The sequence below is a fragment of the Podarcis vaucheri genome (genome assembly GCF_965113315.1).
Source record: "Podarcis vaucheri genome assembly, chromosome: 14".
In the NCBI taxonomy this organism is placed as follows: Eukaryota; Metazoa; Chordata; class Lepidosauria; order Squamata; family Lacertidae; genus Podarcis; species Podarcis vaucheri.
In genome coordinates, this window is record NC_138752.1 from 8134790 (window position 1) to 8151585 (window position 16796).

Here is a 16796-nt window from a genome sequence, read left to right on the forward strand (position 1 = left end):
GCTTAGCGGCTTAGAAAAAGGGGGGGAGCGAAAAAAAATCGGAACACTTCCCATAGGGAAATTCGTCTTGTGAAGCAGCTCAAAAACGGAAAACCCTTTCGTCTAGCGGGTTTTCCGTCTTGCGAGGCATTCGTCTTGCAGGGCACCACTGTATCCAGATTTTGTTGGACACTGTGATGTTTTTGGTACAGCCACTGATCACGGATGATGGAAGTGGCCCTGAGACCTGTGAGTATAGGGCGGCATATAAATTCAGTAAAATTAAAAAAATTCAAAAATAATTTGAGGGCCATGTGTTCCCGCCCACCTTGTTTAATATCCTGTTTTCAACAGTAGCTACACAGATGTTATGGGAAACCCAAAAGTAAAGCCTAAAGTAGGGTTGGGCGGCCTGTGACCATCCAGTGGACTACAACCCCCATTACTTCTGACCATACTGTCTAGGACCGATAGGAGTTGGAGCCCAACAAGATCCAGAGCAACCTGCACTCACGAGGTACACTGCTTATGGACATGGAGGTTCCATTTACCTATCATTGCTAATAGCCCCCATACCATGGAACTTGTTGCAATGGATGTGATAAGCCAAGGGTGGGAAACCTGTAGTCCAGCCAGATTATGTTTAAAATTTAGAGTATTGTACATTTTTATTTGTGTAAGCTGCTTTGATTTTATATACCGGTGTGTGTGTGTGTGTGTGTGTGTGTGTGTGTGTGTGTAAAAATAAACAAATCCCCATCATCCTTGCTGGGCAGAACTGAGAGGAGGTGCGGTTGAAGAACTGGAGGGCTGGAGGTTCCGCATCCCTTCTGTAAGTGAATTATGCATTAGGAGGATAAATAATTTCTTTTGTCCTGAGTCATGCTGCCAGACAATTTTACTGGGCGATGCTGCATTCTGGTATTATGAGCGGAAATTAATCTCTACTCAGTCTTTTCCCTTCACATAATTATTAAAAAACTCCTCATGCTCCTCACCTCCAGAAGCAATTCCTACTATCTTCAATGGCTCTTATTTCCAGGTAAGTGTGCATAGGTAGGTCAGCCTTACCCATTATTTCTTGTAAAGCAGAAACAAGGCAACCAGTATCCCCGCAAAGTTTCGAGTGTCAGATCAAGGCCATTTTATTTCAGGATGCCTTGACACCACGGAATGCTGCTCTGCTCTTTTTATTTTCTGATGCTTTAATCTGTGTTTTGAATTTCATACATTCTGGGTGGGATTTAATTTTCCGTAAGCTGCTTTGAGACACAGGCAGAAAGAGATGTGCATGTCTTAATTCTTCAAATAAACATGGGGTAGCCAATGTAGTACCTTACAGACATTGATCGACTCTTGACTCCTATTGGCCCCAGGTGGCATAACCAATGGCCAGGGATGATGGAAATGGTGGTTGTTGGCATCCGTGTGTCTTGAGAGACAATGGAGTGCACCTCCAGGGGTGAAGCCAAACAATTAGAGAATCACAGCACCTGTTGTGGCTGCAGAGACTGATAAATCATAACTGCTGCCTCCTGTGTTGTTTTTGCTGCAGTAGCAGTGCAAAGGGGACCTCTCCAGGGCAGTGTGTCTGGAGGTCCTGGACTGTTCAGACAACAAGACCACCCCCTTTGGCATTCCTGATGGCGTCCAAAGGAAGGTAAAGGTAAAGGGGCCCCTGACCATTAGGTCCAGTCGTGGCCGACTCTGGGGTTGTGGCGCTCATCTCACTTTATTGGCTGAGGGAACCGGCATACAGCTTCTGGGTCATGTGGCCAGCATGACTAAGCTGCTTCTGGCAAACCAGAGCAGCGCACGGAAACACCGTTTACCTTTCCGGCGGAGCGGTACCTATTTATCTACTTGCAATTTTACATGCTTTCGAACTGCTAGGTTGGCAGGAGCAGGGACTGAGCAATGGGAGCCCACCTCGTCATGGGGATTCGAACCGCCGACCTTCTGATCGGCAAGCTCTAGGCTCTGTGGTTTAACCTACAGCGCCACCCGTGTCCCTGGTCCAAAGGAAAGCAGAGCAATACATTTGGCATCAGCTTGGCTGCAGCAGGTGCCAGAAGGAAGCACACAAGACTCCATCCAACCATTTTAGGGACTCCCCTATGGATTTCTCTAGGGTTTACTCCTTAGCCTTTTCTTCTCCTGAAGACGTCCCACAAGGCAGCAGGTATGGATTTTCCCTCAGAGCTTACTCCCAAAGCCTTTCTCACAAACAAATATACAGTGGAACCTTGGTTCTTGAACTTAATCCGTTCTGGAAATCTGTTCAACTCCCAAAACATTTGAAAACAGAGGCATGGCATCTGATTGGCGCAGGCGCCCTGGAAACAATAGCCGACAGCTGCAGCGGATGTTCGGCTTCCAAATACCTTATTTTCTTAAAACTTATTTCACCGACCTCCTCATACCTCCCCTTTCTGCATTCCCATTTCGAAAATTTAATTCAGCAAGTCCTCACCCTTGATTTTATCTAATTATCATCCTTACTTTCCTTTCACTTAATCTTTACAGCTGTACTCCATTTAATTTTAAAAGCCACATTATTCTAAAATTCATAAATTTTACAGTATTTCTTAAGATAGTTCTTAAATTTCTTCCAATCTTCTTCCGCCGTCTCTTTTCCCTTGTCTCGGATTCTGCCAGTCATTTCTGCTAGTCCCATGTAGTCAATCACCTTCGTCTGCCATTCTTCCAAGGCATGCTCCACCGATCAGCTCCACTGGTACATCCCTTTCTCTAGGCAGGTGGCCAGGACCTGTCACGACTCAGCAGCCTCCCTGCTGCTATGAGGGGGATGTGGAAAAACAGTGTTTGGAAGCCTGTCATAGCTCCTTATAAAGAAAACAAACAGGTAGGTCCATTTCTGAAATGAATCATTTCTTGGATTGGCAGAGAGGCTGGTGGCAGCAGAGACTTTCCCTCTCCCTGACTGTGCAAGAATGAGTTCCTAAGCATTTACCGCATTTTTCGCTCTATAAGACGCACCAGACCACAAGACGCACCTAGTTTTTGGAGGAGGAAAAGAAGAAAAAAATTCTGAATCTCAGAAGCCGGAACAGCAAGAGGGATCGCTGCACAGTGAAAGCAGCAATCCCTCTTGCTGTTCTGGCTTCTGGGATAGCTGCGCAGCCTGCATTCGCTCCATAAGACGCACACACATTTCCCATTACTTTTTAGGAGGGAAAAAGTGAGTCTTACAGAGCAAAAAATACGGTAATTGCAGAGGGGATTTTTCTCACTTCCACGGAAGCTGCCCGGCAATATGGCTCCGTTACAATGAGGGAGGTCACCAGTTAAAGGAAGCTTAGGCAACTCATGGACAATCTGAATATGATGTACAGGTAAATGTTGAAGAGCAGCAGCCCATGATGACAGAACCTTTGGCATCTCCCCAAGAAGGGACCAGAAATATAGCCGATGCATTGCTATACTCAGATGTGCACACTGTCACACTGAATGCCTTTTGTGTGTATGTTAAATATGAGGTGCCAGTAGACATAACTGAGTAAATTGCAAAATGGATCCTGGACCCCTTATGTGCCCGCCTTCTCTTTTGAGTGTGTGGTGAACGTTGAATTTAAAAGCTGATGATAAAAATAAACAATGCATATTAACAATCAAACAGTTTAATGTTTTGTAGATGATTTGCCTTACTTGGAGTTTTAATAAATGTTCTAAACAATTAAAGCATACCAAAATTAGGGTTTTGTCCTGGCTCCTGCCCAAAACACGACAGCAGCAGCATTTATTCATAAGTCACTGGCCACTGGAAATCTGGCTGATCTCCCCCACTCAGTTTCCCCCTGCTTTTCCCCCACCAGGGGAATCTGTCTATTTTGGTTTCTCTGACTTTCTAATTTTTTCAATGTTAAGTTTAGCTCTACTTCAGTTTAGGAATTTCTTAAATTTTCATGAGGATTCCCCCCCCCCCAGTATGTCTGTGCAAATTTCTCCTAACATACATGTTTTTCCATTTAGTTTTGCCAATTGTACACCTGTGCAAATCAATTTTCTCTACAAACCATTTTAATATATTATTTTCACAAAATATATGCATTTTCACACACACTTTACTCAAGTAAATACATTTTTTGTAGCCATTACTTGCCTGCGTTACAAAATGAGGAAATGTGTGCATTTTGAAAGATGGCTGCATTTCGGCCTGCATATTATTTTGAAAAGTGTGAATTATGTAGCTTTGCTTTTAAGTGCAAACTGAATCCAGTTTCTCCCCCATCCCTCCTCGCCCCACATTTTAAAGTCTTTCCAGCTTTATTAATTATTTATTCATCTGGTTTATTTATATCCCCATTTCCTTCCACCATGGAACTCAAGGTGGTGTAAAATGAGTTCCCAGGGAGTCTCCCATCCGGGCACTGACCAGAACTAGACCTGCTTAGCTTCAGCAAGTTAGCAATGCATCTTGTGCCTTCAGGCAGGGGCAGGGGAGGGGGAATATGTAAATAAATAAATATGTAGGATTCCCACTTCTACCTCATCCTTCCAGCTGTTATAGGAATATAGAATAAATGTTGATCATTGCACATTGTAAACACACATACATAAGTATATAAACCACATGTCTAAAATAGTACAGGAGAGCAATCCAAAAGCCACCTTAGCTCTCCAAAAGACTCTAAATATTTCCTCTGCCTCCTTAATCTCCCTTGTCTGAGAACAGTCAGGGGAAGTTCCTGAAAGGATTCCTCTCCTCTGTCTATGAACCTCCTTTCTATTAATTGTCATTATCTACCCAGATGCTCTGCATTGAGGGATCCTGATTGTCTTATCAAATGCTAGTATTTTGTGCAAACTGTGTCTGGAACAATGTGAAACTTGCTAAACCACACCTTGGCCTGCCTGAGCCACAGTAACCCCACCTTAGGTGTAATGTAATTGCTGACTGTTTGTAGAGGGGATGTCCTCTTTCTCTGTGCCAAAATGCAAACCCTTAAAAGAGATGTTTCTTCTTGGTTCTGGGTTTCCTCATGCTTCCTTGCTAGGAGGGGAGGGAACTCTGTCGCAACAGAAAAATGAAGATCTGCCTTGCATTCACTGCATCCTGCCTTCATCCATTCATCTCTGACCAATCATGGACTTAGGGGCCTTGGGGAGGTCGGCAGCAAAAGCCAACCACCCCTATTTTTCTACATTCATGTGGAATTGTGCAGGAAGCACGACTGCGTCCCTTTTCAGCAGATTTCTTAATTGCAAATGGACTGCCAAGTTAACCAAGGATGGCCTGTTTTTCACACGTTTCAAGTGGACCTAAAAAGCCTTAAACGTCTCAGGACCACTATACCTCAAGGAGTGTCTCTTTCCATGTGAACCTACCTGGACCCTGAGATCATCCTCCGAGGCCCTCCTTCTTGCGCCTCCTCCTCGAGAGGTCCGGAGGGCAGCAACACGAGAACGGGACCTTCTCTGCAGTGGCTCCCCATCTGGAATGCTCTCCCCAGGGAAGTTCACCTGGCGCCTTCATTATAGAGTGGTACCTCAGGTTACAGATGCTTCAGGTTACAGACTCTGCTAACCCAGAAATAGTACCTCGGGTTAAGAACTTTGCTTCAGGATGAGAACAGAAATCACACAGTGGCAGCAGGAGGCCCCATTAGCTAAAGTGGTGCTTCAGGTTAAGAACAGTTTCAGGTTAAGAACGGACCTCCGGAAGGAGTTAAGTTCTTAACCCGAGGTACCACTGTACACCTTTAGGCGCCAGGCAAAAACGTTCCTTTTTAACCAGGACTTTGGTTGATCCGATTTACATCCTATGCCCTTTTAAATTGTGTGTTTTTGTGTGTGTGTGTGGGGGGCGCTATTGAGTTGTTGTTTTATTTTTATTGGCTATTTCATGGTTTTATATCTTGATTTTATTCTGTGAACCGCCCTGAGACCCCCGGGTATAGGGCAATATATAAATTCAATTAATAATAACAACAAATGCTTAGGCAAAAGCGCCCCCCTTTTCTTCCTTTGTGCGAGACACGCAGCCAGGGCTGGGCTGGGGCGGTAGGGGCACTGCCTGCCAGTGCCAGGCTGGCAAATGGGCGGCAGCAGCCTCCTCGGATGGGTAGCGCGCGTCTGGTGGCGCCCCCGCCTGCGCGCCCCCGGGCGCCTGGCTGCCTGGCTCTTCCCCGGCATCCCTCTCTCTCCCCCCCCCCCCCCGCTTTTCGTCTCGCTGCGAAGCATCACATGACAGCATCCCGGAGCTGCACTGAGCATGGGCAAAAGCATCGGGGCCACAGAGCTCCTTTATGAGAGCGACAAAGCCAGCCGCCGCCGCCGAGCCTTTTGTTTTCTGCCCTGCTGGATCCCCGCTCTCTCTAGCGCGCACGCAATTCGCCTGGCTCCTTGTGCAGCAGAAGCTGGCCATCGATCTCCCGTCCAGGTTTCCCTTCCGTTGCGCCATGCCCGTCTGCCTGCCACCAGCAGCCTGGTGAGCATCCCGGTCCCCGTCTCGCCAGGCCTTCCGTAGCAGTGGAGGCAGGTAAGTATGATGGAGAACGGGGCGCGGGGGACGGACGTTTGCATGGATTTGCCTTTTGCGGGTACCGAGGCCGAGAGATGCAGAAGAGAAGCCGGGAGGCGAGGACCCCGAACTCCAGCTGTGCATTGTCCCTTTCTGCTCTTCCAGAGGTTGCAGCAGTTTATCTCTAGTCGGGTTGGGAGCAAGATCGGAGCCAAGGATTGTGCCTGTTTGACTGCTGCGCATTTGTGCACGTACATACATGGAGCAAATTCGGCTGGGTTGATCAGGGCCTTTACTCTCCCTCCCTCCCTCCCTCTCTCTTTTTGTGTGTGTTTTGCTGGAGACGAGCTTCAGAGATTTCTGCTGGAGTCTAGAGCTAGGGATTTCTGCAGTCCCCTGCCCCATGGAAAAGCCCAGAGTGACAAATAAACCAGGCCAAGACTGGAGAGCCAAAGGCTTCCATGACAGTCAACAGGTGGCTCTTTGACAGGCCTGCTCTCACTTCTTGGCATGGGCCCTGTCTGTCCAGAGCTGGGATGCACAGCTCAAAATCACTCCGAGGGCCACTTTGACTTTTTAAAATAAAATTAACGGATGGGGACGATGCTGCTATATTAACCACTGAAAAATGAGGCTTTGGAAAATTAGGACTGTGTTTTCCTTTTCACACCAGGGTGGTGCACTCCACACAGCCCACCCCACCCCTAATTTGGCAAACTAAGGCAGCTGCCTCATGCCACACTGGTCTTGGGAGCCACAAAAGGGGAACAAAATGGTTAAGTTACTTGATTTATTCCTATTGCGTTTTTGCTGCCAGGGACAGAGGCACTTGTGGGATTTTCTGACTCAGGTGCTGGAATAACTTGATCAGTCTTGGGTAGGGATCTTGAGTTTGGATGAAGGGTGGCCCTGCCTCGTGTAATGAAGTCTCTTGGGCTGTGCTGTTTCCATTCATTCTCCTTTAGACCCCTTTCCTTCTCTATTTGTGGCCCATAACAGTCTGCCTCTGTCCGCTGCCACAAGCTTCCCCGAACCTCTCTTTCTGCTTACCATTGTTTCATTTCTGAGCTTCTTTACATGCTCTCCAACTCTCCCATTGCTCAGGACATGTCAAAAATCATAGTATGTTTCTGATCATGTGGATTAGGAAGCAACAATATTATTTCCTTTCATAGTTCAGCCTTTGCTGTCTCTTTTTATAAACTAGCAACTACATGGAAACATTTTTAAATCCGAAACTAATTGGTGCGAGTTTTAATTGTGTTTGAGTGCTGTCAAGATCACTAACACATATTAGCACCTGAATCCCCTTTGGATGCGGATACTTTTTGGATATGGAGGAACTGTCTGCCATTGTCAGCTTTTTGCTGACCACTATCTATGGACCCTAAACTGGAGTAGTCAATATATAAAACCGAGGCAGGAAACCATTTTTCTGTTGAGGGCCACTTTCCCTTGAGGCAAATCTGTCAGGGGCCATATGCTGGAGGTGGGCAGGGCTGAAGCCAGCAGCAGAGACAGAATCAGGATTGGGGAGATAGATACCTGCCTTGCTTGCGTTTCAATGTGAACTTCCCAAATTTACACTTCCTGAACCAATGCTGTGTACTGAAGCAGCTCTCCTGTGAAATGTGCCCGGTGCCTAATTTTGCAGTGCAGCTATCCAGCCTAAAACTGCTTACAAACATGTGCATATTAGTGATACACAAGAGTGCATTATTAATATGGCAGAAATTGCTTGCAAGAATGCTTATGCTAGACAAAACTTTTTATATATAATTTCACACACACACAAAAACACAATACACATGAATTTTCATGCAGACATTGAGTTGTACCCAAGGTAGCGCTGTGTTAAAGTCACTTAGCAGTATACTTCTTGCATTGGCAGAAGTTATTGCACAAGGGAAAATGCAATTCCCCTTCTAAAGGTAGCTTCGCAACAGATTGCACAACTGGAACCAATAAATGTGCAGTAAGCAACTGTTGCTTTTGCGCAGCCTTTGAACTCTGTCATCTGCCAGCACATGGGATCTTGAGCTAGTAGACAGAGAACGCTGGATATACGGACAGTGCTAGTCAGTGCTGAATATGCCCCCCATCTTTTAATTGCAAGACCAGAAAAACGAGAAATTGAGAGCCAAAAGTGAGCATGTGACCCTTTCTCTCCCTCTTTCTTTTAATGCCACCCCCTTCACAACCACCACCTGCTTTCGATTTTTCTCCCCACCCAACCAACTACCAGCTTGCCAGAGGTCCAAACTGATCACCTTGAGCTATTGCAGTTAGGCCAAGGCCCACATGAGACCATAAGGATTCACATTGCCCACCCCTGTATTATATACACAATCAGACTGGTGTATCTTAATTCCCCCCCCCCCTGAAAAAGCAGCCTCAAGACCCCCTGGATGGGGCCCTTTATTTTCTGTGCTTTTTTGTGATAAAAGCCACCGCTTGGAAAATGCTATTTGCCTGGAAGGAAAAGTGCGTTTGCACCAATAGAAGCTTCCCTCCTGCAGCAAATAGCAAATTTGGGAGGAGAAAACAGCAGGGGGGGGGGAGGAAGAAAGGATTAATTCCCTCTCACTCTGAGCCATGGTCCTGATTCCAATTGGGGCAGGGACATCTTGACTGCTTTTTCTTCTTCTTTTTCTTATTAAAAATTAAAGGTACACGAATGCATTTAGCATATTGCTTTTGTTGTTGTTTAGTTGTTTAGTCGTGTCCGACTCTTCGTGATCCCATGGACCAGAGCACGCCAGGCACTCCTGTCTTCCACTGCCTCCCGCAGTTTGGTCAGACTCATGTTTGTAGCTAAGCATATTGCTTTAGTCTGACCCTAAAGCTGTTCTGGTGTGTGATGTTCCTTTGACTTCTTTGGCTTCTGCAGAGGTGGCCCTGTAAGGCTGTATTCTGGGAGGGGAAAGGACATGCCTGGTTTTCAAATGGGCAGGCAAAATATTCTAGGTTCCTCTTATACTAGTAAACACTTATGCATCGCCACTCTTACATCACCACAGAAGAGGACAAATGAGGATACAGATCTGCATAAAATCTGCATTTGCATTGCTAAGATGCAGTGGAGATGAGATGCAAATTCAGAAATGATTGCTATGATCTGAATAGAATTACAATGTATTTTGCCATGGCGGGTGGAGAATGTGGCCCGGTGACTCTGGTTATGTCTGCTCAATCTGCACTGCTTTTGATGGGCAGCTTTAAGGTCCCTCCTGCTCTCTCTTCTTATGATTCTTTCTCTTTAAAGAACACCTGGCCTGGGAAGCCCTTCAAACAAAGGGCGCCTTCTAATAGAGGACTGCCCCCCTCTAAAGTAGGACATGTGGCCATCCTTACGCTTGCACCTGAAGTTACTGGGAAGTTATTGTTCAAACTCCCAGTCTCTGTTGAAGAGGCTGAGAGCTGATCTCCCAAATTCTCCCAGAATGCTTAAACTCTCCCACCAGGTTCTGTTGCACAACCTGCCCCATATGTTGCTCTCTGCAGATTACGGAAGAGCTGATTCACACATTCGTGTCTGTCAATAACAGATCGGTGATGATTCACAGCTCTCCGCCTCCTTTATAAGGTTAGGATTGCCTCTTCCTTCCCACTAGCAGAGAGGCCTTTTGAACTCCCCACCCCGACCCCCATCATTCCATCTGTTTCTTTTCCAGCAGCTTGATTGGCAGCTGATGAAATGTTTGATCTCCATTCCCTGAAAAGCATCACCTGCTTCTTTCCCCATATTACACTGCTCTTAAAAGGCACAAGAAGAGGCCTCTGGTCAGTTGGGGTCCCTAATTGCACCCATGTTGCTGCCTCTCCAATTAGCCACTGTGGCAAAGGAAGGATCAGTAAGAGAGGCTGTCGGAAAACCAGTACTGATGGTGATGGGGGGCAGGGGGACGGACAGGGCAAGGGCACTGCAGAGCCCTGGAGATGGGCCTGCCAGGTGGGAACTGGTGAATTGCTTGATTCCAGTTCCTCTCCATTTCTTATTTTTCCAATGTTCGGTTCAGTTCACCACATTTTCACATCGCTCTGCAATCTTCCTTTTTAAGGGTTTGTATGGAAGTTCTTCAGCATCTCGGTGCGTTTCCAACATGCACTTTTTTGTATGCAGTTTTCCCTAATAGACACATTTTTGCAGAGAAATTTCTCTTAATATAATGTTCTTTCCCCTGAGATATGCATTTTAATGCCAACTTTATATGCATGCCCATTCACACACCTTGGCTGAAGGCCTGCATTGCAAAATCTGGATAAGCGTGGATTTTGAAGGATGGCTGTGTTTAGGTTTGCGTATTATTGCAGGAAGCGTGAATTAGGTATGTTTGCCTTTGAATGTGAACTGAATTGAATTGCTCCCCTATTCCCAGGTTCCCACAAGCATTGCCAAGTCTCCAGTATCCCAAGACCTGTGATTTATAGAATTAGAGTGCATGTTCATAATTATTATTTGTTCATTCTTTATATGCACATAAAGAATATTGGAGTGAAGTCATCTTAGTCCAACCCCCAGCTTAGTGCAGGGTCTGCTGTGCTGAATGCAGAAGCCCATGCAAGATGGACAAAAGGCAGGTCTGGGTTTCTGGAATCAGCACTCCAGGGCACGGTCAGAGATGCTAGTTCAGAGTTCAGTGCCTAGGGTTCAGGACCATGGACAGCAATCCCATAGCTGAGACAGACAGAACAAGGTGCCTCAGCACTGGCCTGGAGCAACTGAAAGGTCATACAGTCCAGCCATCTGCTTGGCAGATGGGCACCCAGCTTCTGCTGAAATATCTCCAGGAAAGGAGAGCCCACCCCTCCTGGGACCGCCTGTTCCACTGTCAAACAACTCTGACCATTAGGTGGTTTCTCCTCATGTTTACACAAAATGTAAGGTAAAGGTACCCCTGCCCGTACGGGCCAGTCTTGACAGACTCTAGGGTTGTGCGCTCATCTCACTCTAGAGGCCGGGAGCCGGCGCCGTTCGCAGACTCTTCCGGGTCACGTGGCCAGTGTGACATCACTGCTCTGGCGAGCCTGCACCAGCGCAGCACACGGAAACGCCGTTTACCTTCCCGCTATAAAGCGGTACCTATTTATCTACTTGCACTTTAAGGGTGCTTTCGAACTGCTAGGTGGGCAGGAGCTGGGACCGAAAGACGGGAGCTCACCCCGCCGTGGGGATTCGAACCGCCGACCATACGATCGGCAAGTCCTAGGCACTGAGGTTTTACCCACAGCGCCACCCACGTCCCATACACAAAATGTACTTCCCTACAATTTCTACTTGTTCATTCTAGTCCTGGCCTCTGGAGCAATAGATAACAAGTCTGCTCCACATCTTGCATGGCGGCCACTCAGATATTTTTAAACAGCTATCATTCATGCCTGTCTTTAATCTTCCCCAAGCAAAACATACCCACCTCTTTCAACTTTTCCTCATACAACATCATTTCTAGACCTCTCACCATGGTGGTCGTTGCCTTTCTCTGGACATGCTTCAGATTGTCAACATCTTTCTTAAAATGCAGGACCCAGAACTGGATATAGAACTCTAGATGCAGCCGGGTCAGTGCAGATTAGAGAAGTGCAAGATGATTGCCATTTAAGGACAGATTTGATGGTGAGGAGGCAGGAGTATGTTTGAGTAGTTGCTCCATTGGGGAAGTGTATTCACCATGTAAAATTCCCTGTCCAGGCTCGAGTTTAGGGGAAATTGGTTCTGCTGTCTTGCAGAAATTGTCTGTGCACAGTACTGATTGGCTAGCACTTGGGTCATCAAAAACCCAGCAGTAGCTCCTTTACAGTGTACTTATGCTGAAGTGGAGGATATCTCAAAGGATAAATGCTGGCTAAGAGACATAACTACAAATTACAAAGTCCCTGATTGACTCTATTTATCCTATCTGAAGGAGCGTCTCCACCCCCATCGTTCTGCCCGGACACTGAGGTGCAGCTCCAAGGGCCTTCTGGCAGTTCCCTCACTGCGAGATGCCAAGTTACAGGGAACCAGGCAGAGGGCCTTCTTGGCAGTGGCACCCGCCCTGTGGAACGCCCTCCTACCAGATGTCAAATAGAACAACAACTACCAGACTTTTAGAAGACATCTGAAGGCAGCCATGTTTAGGGAAGCTTTTAATGTTTGATGGACTACTGTATTTTAATATTTTGTTGGAAGCCACCCAGAGTGGCTGGGGAAACCCAGCCAGATGGGTGGGGTATAAATAATAAATTATTATTATTATTATTATTATTATTATTATTATTATTATTATTATTATTATCTCTTTTTAACTTCTTCTCCCTGTGGCAAAATGTCTCTTTTGGGCCACTGAACTGGCACATCATGGCCCCCATACCTGATTCTTCCTTTTTTTACGCTGACTCAAATATCAGGTTCAAGGCCTTTTCCTTCATTGTCCCCACTGACTGGCCTAAATTGGAACCTTTTCCATTTCACTTAATTGTTGTATTTTTAATATTACTGTATGTACCATGTCTGTTTGAACAAAAACACAGCAGCAACAGCAACCATACAAATGGATGAAACAGACAAGCTTTCTCCCAGCTTTGTCAGATACCCAAGAGGGCAAATAGGCAGCATTTCCTCCAGCCTTGACAGTTTTGTTAGAAAATTGTGGGGTAATGCAAAAAGGTGGATTTCACGTGCTCAGCCTGTCCCCATCGTGGTAGGAACACATCCAAATCCATTTGCAGGGCAGACTGGGCCAATATCCATGCTAGGCTAGTGAAGGAATGTCTTCTCTACAAGCTGGAGAAGATGCGATGACATTTGAAAGTGGAAAAAGATTAACTTGTGAACTGTTCTAATGCACATTAACTAAAGCAAGGGAAGATTGCTGAGCAAATGTTTATGAAGTGGCTAAAAAGTGCCTGCGAATTTGGCTTCTATGCTTGTTGAGCCATGAACTTATTGTTGTAAGTGCCTCTCTCTCTTAACCTCAGTTGCTCATCAGGCAAACGGGAATATTAATGGCCTTTCTCCAAAGGGAGTTGGTAAGGATTAGAGAGAATTACAGTGACCGTAAAGCACTTTGCATGATACAAAGTGCCGAAGGAAGCACGGCTGGCCCTGCCATTAGGCAGAATGAAGGTCATGAAAGGACAGCAAATGGTTGGTCACCATGTTTACCATTGTGTTTTTACTGCCAGAGAGAAGGGATTTTCTGCCTCTGGTGCCAAAATAGCTTGACTAGCTTTGAGTACTATGCACATTGACTTGGGTGTGAAAGAAAGGGTTAACTGATGTGGTTGTTTATTATATAATAATGATAATGACGGTGAAGCCACATTAGAGATGGTTGAATCCAACAATTTCGGTTTCACTCAGTTTCTCATTTTTCCTGTCTTAAATTCGATTCCACACATTTGCAGATTGTTATCTCTTTAAAGTCCTTGTGAAAATTCACCAGCACTTTAGCGTGATTTTTTTCCTTATGTGCAAATGTTGGTATGCAATTCTGTCTAAAATACATGTTTTTGCAACTCCCTTTCCCCTAATCTAATACATTTCCATCTGTTTTTTTTATTATATGCATTTCTATGCACGCTTGTCCCTAGTATTATGCATTTTTTAACACATTGCTTGGCTGAACATCTGAACTCAGACATGGAAAAGAGGAATGAGAGATGCTGTTGCTGTTGTGCAAATATTAAAGGACGAGTGTTTTTCAGTTGCACCTTGTTTCAGGAGGTGCAAATTAATGAAGTTTGCCTTTACTGTGAACTGAACTGAATTCCTCCTCCATCCCAGTGGTGGAGCTTCATGCTCTGGCACTGGGGGGTGGAGAGCGGGGGGGTAGGGCTGGCACGCGTCCTGGGGGCGGGGCGTGCTGCCCGTAGGGGTGTGACACACGTCCTGGGGGCGTGGCACCCAGCGAGGGCAGGGGCCAGCCACGATGGTACCCTGCCAGGATCGCGCTGCCGGGGGCAGTGCGCTCCCCCGCACGCCTCTTCCTCCGCCAGTGCTCCCTCCCTCCGCCATGTTCAGCTTGTTTCAGACTCATGAGCACTTGTGTGGCTGATAAGTTTCTGCAGGCAAATAAGCAAGTAAACAAATAAATAAAACGAGTCCAGATGATAGAACATCAGGATTGTGCACCCATGGGGCAACATTTTAAAGATGTTGTCACGCTAGATGCCGAGTGCAATAAATAAAGCATCATCCAGGGCTGAGCAGTGAGAAGAAGGATTGCCTTGGCGATCTCATGCCAAACCCCAAAGAAACATACAGTGGTACCTCGGGTTAAGTACTTAATTCGTTCCGGAGGTCTGTTCTTAACCTGAAACCCTTCTTAACCTGAAGCACCACTTTAGTTAATGGGGCCTCCCACTGCCGCTGTGCCACTGGAGTACAATTTCTGTTCTCATCCTGAAGCAAAGTTCTTAACCCGAGGTAATATTTCTGGGTTAGCAGAGTCTGTAACCTGAAGCGTATGTAACCTGAAGCGTCTGTAGCCCAAGGTACCACTGTACAGTGGTACCTCAGGTTAGGAGCTTAATTCATTCTGGAGGTCCATTCTTAACCTGAAACTGTTCTTAACCAGAAGCACCACTTTAGCTAATGGGGCCTCCTGCTGCCACCGTGCCGCTGCCACGCAATTTCTGTTCTCATCCTGAAGCAAAGTTCTTAACCCGAGGTACTATTTCTGGGTTAGCGGAGTCTGTAACCTGAAGCATCAGTAACCCAAGGTACCACTGTATTCTGTCTGTGCTGACAGGCTGAAACATAGTACGCCACAGCCCATGGGAGGAGCTGGCAGTGCCACCAATGCTGCTGTGATGATGGAGCCATTATTTGTAGTTTCGGCCACTGTGGGTGTCTGTGCACTTGAGTATCTTTAAAGCAGGTGTGTGTGTGTGTGTGTGTGTGTGTGTGAAACCTCAGACCCAAGGGCCAAATGCAGATCTCTGTGTCTCTCTGTTTGGTCCTCAGCACTCTCCACACATGCCAATGGCCCCCTGCCCCTCTCTCTGCTTCTGCCAGTGATCCTGCCTACTGGGATGGAAGATGGAGATATTGAGGGTGGGGGGACTAGAAACCTCCGACTTTGTGTGGTGGGCAATACTGAAACTGCTACCACATTTCCAAACTGTGCATGGTTCAGTATGGTTTCAGATTGGATGGGGGACTCTAGGTTGAGATTCCTGCATTGCAGGGGCTTGAATTAGATGACCCTCGGGACCCTGAACAGTTCTATGTCTCTGCCGTAAGAGACATCCATTGTTTTGCCCACTTTTGGTTCTGGCGCTGCAGGTAGCTCAGGGACAGCCAACGTGGTACTCACCAGAGTCTTCCTGTTTTATTAATATTTATTAAACTTATTAGTTGCTTGTCGCCCGAAGGTCTCCAAGCGACTTACAGCAAAGAAAAATATGCAGGGCATAAAATCATGGAAGGGAAAGGAGGGAATCATATAATACATTAACATTTCATATAACATAACATTCATGGAAAACAAAAGTAGCATACCAGCCATATAAATAATAGCAAATGACATTAACAATAGTCAAATAATAAGCAAAGCAATACTCGGACCACTCATTAGCAAACAAACAAAACTTCAACCCCCCCTCTCTCCTCCAAAATCATTCACATCAGTTATATAGAAAAAAGTCATTTTTATGTTAAATGTATTGTGAGAACTATTTAATGTATTATTGTTGTTGTTTTCTACTTCTCCTTTTTAGTTGCTAGGAGGTGATGGATATTTGTTTACTTCTAGATTTCTTTTTTGTGTGTGATGTAGTAAAATGAAATATATATATATATATATGTGTGTGTGTGTGTGTGTGTGTGTGGTGCTGTGGGTTAAACCACAAAGCCTAGGACTTGCTGATCAGAAGGTCGGCGGTTCGAATCCCTGCGAAGGGGTGAGCTCCCGTTGCTTGGTTCCTGCTCCTGCCAACCTAGCAGTTTGAAAGCATGTCAAAGTGCAAGTAGATAAATAGGTACCACTCCGGCGGGAAGGTAAAAGGCGTTTCCGTGCGCTGCTCTGGTTCACCAGAAGCGGCTTAGTCATGCTGGCCACATGACCCGGAAGCTGTACGCTGGCTCCCTCAGCCAATAAAGCGAGATGAGCGCTGCAACCCCAGAGTCATGGTCAGGGGTCCCTTTACCTTTATATATACAGTATGTACAAAATCATTCACATCAAACAAACATTTCACCCCCTTTAATCTCCCCACCCCACCTAGAAGTCTGGAGGCCAGCTGTTGTGAATCAGTGGTGGGTGGGTCCAGCGTCTTCCAGGGATGGTCGGGCAGCTCCCATCATAGGGGAGCAGTAGCAAAGTAAAGTGGGAAGACTGTCACAAAAGTT

The 16796-nt window shown here is 46.2% G+C and overlaps 1 protein-coding gene across 5 annotated transcripts in view; it reads left to right on the plus strand.

The window, feature by feature from the left end:
* Positions 1 to 6090: 6090 nt before the first annotated feature.
* PARP6 (poly(ADP-ribose) polymerase family member 6) overlaps positions 6091 to 16796 on the plus strand; it is a 61753-nt gene continuing 51047 nt past the window's right edge. For 4 of the 5 annotated variants that reach the window (XM_082198521.1, XM_082198522.1, XM_082198523.1 and 1 more), the window contains exon 1: positions 6092 to 6481. The gene's annotated coding sequence lies outside the window, so the exon portion shown is untranslated. Of the gene's footprint in view, positions 6482 to 16796 lie in introns of all 5 variants that reach the window. The other variant, XR_014213411.1, reaches the window with a different exon arrangement.